Source organism: Panicum hallii, chromosome 7 (assembly GCF_002211085.1).
Source record: "Panicum hallii strain FIL2 chromosome 7, PHallii_v3.1, whole genome shotgun sequence".
In the NCBI taxonomy this organism is placed as follows: Eukaryota; Viridiplantae; Streptophyta; class Magnoliopsida; order Poales; family Poaceae; genus Panicum; species Panicum hallii.
In genome coordinates, this window is record NC_038048.1 from 21,279,381 (window position 1) to 21,284,886 (window position 5,506).

The 5,506-nt window shown below is 43.2% G+C and overlaps 1 pseudogene; it reads right to left on the reverse strand.

Moving 5' to 3' along the window:
• Positions 1–3,820: 3,820 nt before the first annotated feature.
• LOC112900530 lies at positions 3,821–5,258 on the reverse strand (annotated as a pseudogene).
• Positions 5,259–5,506: the final 248 nt, after the last annotated feature.

Consider the following 5,506-nt stretch of genomic DNA (forward strand, 5'->3'; position numbering starts at 1 on the left):
GCGCTCCTGACCTCGGTTTCGAGCGGGGATCGCATGGGGAGGTAGCGGGCGTCACGGGTAACCCATCTAAGGGCTTCTGGGGCAGCGAAATCGGCCGGAGCAGCGACACGACGTCGAGCGGCGGCTCGGAATCAACGGTGAGGCCGTACGGGCGCGAGGAAGCAAGAGAGGGGAAAAGGAGCGGTGTGCGAGTACCCTTACCCCACTGCGGTGCTGCTGCAGCAGTTGTTCGATGGTGGGGAGCAATGGAGCGGCAGTGCGGCGAGCTCCCAAAGCACGGCGGCAAAGTCGGCAGCGGAGAGCAGCGGCGCTAGGGTTTCGCGGGTGGAGGCGGTGACTGCGGGTTGAGATAGCTAGGGCACGGGTCGGGGACTTAAATAGGGGCGGCTGCAGCTCCTGGGCATGTGGGCCCGAGGCGGCGTGCGGCGGAACGGCACTGCACCAGGGGTCGGACTCGGCCTCGAGCCCGAGCCTGGCTCGAGGTCGGGGATGACCCTGGCGGGTGGGCCCGGCGGTCAGCGAAAGAAGGAGGAGAAGGAGAGAAGAGCGGGCCGCGCGGGGTGAGCTGGGCCACGGAGGCTGGTGAGCCGCGCGTGGAAGGGGAGGAAGAGGGGAGAAGGAAAAAGAGAATAATAAGGTGGGCCGGGCCAAGAGAGAAAGAGAGGGAGAGAGAAAAAGGAATGCAATTCAAATGCTTTTGAATTTGAATTTGAAATTCAAATTCAAATGGAAGACAACCAATAAAATAATGCAAAGGGCATGAAATGCACAAATCCTATAGTTCCTTATATTTCTTTTTATAGATAAATAAAATACTATTAATTCACGGTAAATGCTCTAAAATCAAAAGAATTTGAATTAAATCCTTATGGATCCTAATTAAAATCTAACAAAGCTTATTTATATCCTTAATTTGAAAATTAGGGTGTTACAAAAATAAAACATCCAAAATATTAAAAAAATATAAGATTGCAACATTGAAAAAATACGAAAAAGAATAGGTCAACATAAATATCATATTCTGAGAAAAAAATTCCCGCCGCAACATCGAATACATGTTTCATGCAACATTCCCAAACAAAAATCACCATGTGATAGGTTGAGATTGAGCACAGTGAAATATTAAAACACAAACACTGCATTATCAAAGTTAATAGATGAAACACCAAAAATAAACTATTGCAACATTCGCACATATCTACAGCACTAGCAACATCCAAAAATCTCTACTGCAACACCATGAGGTACCCATTGCAACATCCAAAAATCTCTAATGCAACATCATAAGATACCTATTGCAATATGACCACCCGGTACTTCCCTTCCACAACCTTCGCTCCTCCTTTGCAACGTCCCGGAGCTGCCCGCCATGGCCACCGCCCGAAGTTCCTCCGGCGGCCGGCGCAGGGGAAGCTGCGGGGGAGCGGTGACTGGGGCGGGGGAAGGCGCGGGGAGCGGCAGCCCGACCCCCCACAGCGTGCGCTCCACCTGCTGTCCGCCGCACGGAGCTGCCCGCCATGGCCACCGCCCGGAGCTCCTCCGGCGGCCGGCGCAGGGGAAGCAGCGGGGGAGCGGCGGCAGGCATGGGGCCCGAGGTCATCATGCCACCAGAGTTCGGACGCGAGATCGTGCTGAGATGCATGCGCGCGAGCGACCGCGGGCTAGAGAGAGAGACGGCGCTGGGGAGCTCATGTGGTTCAAGGAGAAAGGTGGATGAGAGGATAAGGAGAAGCGGACGGCATCTGTCGACTGACTGTGGCATCCGATTTTTCTAATTGCATCGGACGTTCTTTATGAAGCATTACCGAAGATTATATGGTCGTGTGTACTACATCGTAGACTTCCAGAAATTGGCTCGATGCATTGGAATTTGGAAAGCTTTACTAAAAGTGAAAATTATAATAATACACTGCAAATAGTTACCATCATCTATATCAAAGTACTTGTAACAAAAGTAGTCCATTCTTTGTACTGATATCATCCTTTTCGTATCAAGCACAAGAACAGCACATCTGGTTCTTATGTATGCAGCCCTACAAGGTTGGATTGCTGTATTTCTTTGGAATAAGAAAAAAGAACAACTATCTAATAAGTGGCTTTCTTCAATAATTTTATATGTCGTTCCTGAGGATACTAGTAGAATACACTGAGCTACTCTAGGGCATTTACGCGAAGTTGAAGTGAAGCAACCCCTAACCTCTCCCTGAAACAATCGGTCCGAGGCTCAAAAGCAACAAGCGTTTGCTAAGCTACCACACTTGTGCTCAGTTTCTCTGAAATCCTTGCTTTCTACTGCAACGGATGATGGAAGTACAGTGTATCGCAGCATCCTTGAAGAAACTGAGAAAGGCAGATTATCCTGACGCCTCCCATGCTTAGTAAACACCATCCAAATTCAAGCTCGCCATAGTAGAATGTAGAAACAACTAGATTTTTGGTGATTTTATACGGGTAGTGGGAATAGAATGACAGAACCGAGGAACAACCATCACCTCACGTCTTTAGGTGGCATTTGGATGCTGGGTGGAAAGGGATAGGGATATAATATTGGATCATGATTACGTGGGTTATGGATTAGGAAATAAAGAATTTATCCTATTCCCATGCTTGGATGTTAGGGATTGGGTATGGGAAATAATTGAACAAATGACTGAAGTGCCCTTTTCTTATATGTATCAGTTCTTTTGGTACGAGGGCAGTTTTGTAATTTTAGACATTATATCCCAAGCTTCTCACCATAAGTCCATAACCCACCCCTCCACCTGAGATATGAATGGTGATATATGAATCCATTATATCCCTATCCTAGAGTCCCTCTTTTTCCCAAACCCACAATCCAAACATTAGAAAAGATTTATCCAAACCATCATATCCCTATCCCACCCCTCATTTCCCTGTATCCAAACACCATCTTAGTGTACCGAAAGAAGAAAACATGGGTGCAAACGATGCAGTACCTAACTTAATTAATTGACTTGGACATAGAGTAAGGTAGCGTTTGGTTCAGCTAACACTGGTAACGGTAATGGAATCAGCTGCCACTGTGATCTGTTACAATATAATAATTATCAGCTTTTGTTTTGTGGCTGTGTGTAACATTTTTCATTCCCTTAACAGCGTTTGGCTGGGAACTACTGAAACGCATGCTGATAATTAAGAAGGGCAGCAGGCTTTGGACTAGCCTTCCAGAACAAACACATATACGACAAAGGCATCCATCGATCAAAATTTTCATGGATAAATTAAAAACCTATAGTATACGTAAGAAGTTTGATAGAAAAATAAAATTAAATACAAAAATGTTCATTACTAGACTTCCAGAAATTCATATGACACGTCTTGGAACAATTCTCCATGATACAAAAATGCTCCGTGAATTAGAAGTTTAAATGAACAATTCCAGAAGTTGATCTCATGATGACTTCACCAAATGCTCTGAGATGCTTAAGTGAAAAATCTGATGGCGACTCCTCACTTCTTCCTTTGAGCCTCATCTAACAAAGAACAGAATGAACATTGACTCATCAATTCCTTTGAGCTCACTTCATCCTTTGTGCCTCATCTAATGAAAAGGGTGGAAAAACATGAGTTCAAAAATTTTATACTACAGCCTCATCTAATGAACCAGCAGCCTCATACTACAAACATGAAGGTGGAAGTAAACATCACAAATGGCAAGTTCCATACTATAGCAACCAAACAGAAAGTTTTGTCAATGAACCAGCAGCAACAACATGTGAAAGGCATAGTACAAAGCAAATATTTATCATACATGGATCAATCACTTAGTTATAGAAGATAAGTACAACTACTAAAGCACTTAGTCAGCTATAAAATGAGGAAACAATAACTTACCAGCAAGCATATTCTGAATGAATTCTCTCCTAAGATTCTCCGGCAGTGCAAACAACATGGTCATTTGATTTGGGATCTTCATGAATACGGTTGCAGCTTTAAGAAGTTCGCTGCCAGTAAATCCAAGCCTAGTCAACTTAGCTATAGACTTTTCCCACAACATCTGCATTGGATCATTTTGCGTTGCCTCCGCTTGGACCTTGGCTTCCCGCTCCAATGCTTCTGCCATCTTTCCAAAGTGTTGCGAAGCTTTGTTCAGATCACCACGGAGTCCACCAACCATATCCAAAAATGGATCACTTGATAGACTTGGCTCATTCCCTTTACTGTTGTCTTTAGCCTTCTTCCTTCTCTTCGAGCTTGAGGAAGTTGAATCCATTGAGTTCCTACTATCCAAAGACTGCTGTGGTGTATCCATAGACATATGATCTTCTTCCACTTCATTATGACTATCTCCTAGAGCAATTTCTTTATCCATGTTCGAAACATCCTCACCAATCCCCTCTGCTCCTTCTCTAGTAGCTATGTCCTTAGAATATATAGCAGCTAAGGTTTCATAATAACGAAATGAGATGCCATACAAGCCTCTTGCATCAGGGTTATCATACAAGAGGGAAAGAATATGATTAATGATGAGTAAACAAGGAGAAAGCATATATGCAGCATTGAGTCTAGAAAATTATGAGCATATAAAATGTCCAAGAACATGCATAAAAATCAATCCATGTATGTGTGCTACTGAATCTACTGAATCACACAAGCAATAATGTTGTAAGTGATTTACCTTACAGTGGGAATCGTATTGCTGCTTCTCACATTGCACCATTTTTCTATTCTCATCCCAATCAAACCCACTTTTGGCTAGCATGACCTCAATGGCACCATACTTGTTCTAAAATGTCTCACTCTAAACTCAATGTGAGGAATAGCAGTAAGACCAGAATTTGGTAGCTTTGAAGCAAACATGTTTTCCAGAACAGAACAGTAACCATTCTTAAAGCCCCCCTCACTTTTCCACCTTGGATCTAAAGATACCTCATACAATGCTTTTATCAACTCATCATCTTCATAATAGGTCCAGATCCTTTTATTTTTCCACATGCAAAAGTTGAGCTTCCAGATGGATTCATACCTATAAGAATTGTTTATCATAATTAGCTTGGAAGTTATTCTTATTTAAAAATACATGGAAAATCTGGAAAATCACAAGCAACATGTCAAAAATAATAAACAACCACCTAGAAAAGGCACAAACCTTAATTAGGTCTAGAAGCTCTATGGCTATTATACATTCCTTGAGCAAGATTATTGCGAAAATTTGTCCATTCATTAGATGTTGAGATAGACGTGATAAATTCAGGTTCACCGTTTTCTTCTTCCATAACATCATATGAGGCCTCCATAGCTGATTCCTCACTTTCAAGTGTGTCTCTTGGCATCTTTTGCAGAATTAAGTTATGCAACAGAGCACATGCCATTATAATTCGACACTGAGTCTTGACTGGGAAATACGATGCAGATTTCAAAATTGCCCAACGACCGTTGAGTCTTCCAAAAGCCCTCTCAATAATATTCCTAGCTCTAGCATGGCACAAGTTAAAATACTCCTCTGCACCATGTGGTGGATTTTGCCCATTGAAACCTCCTAGAT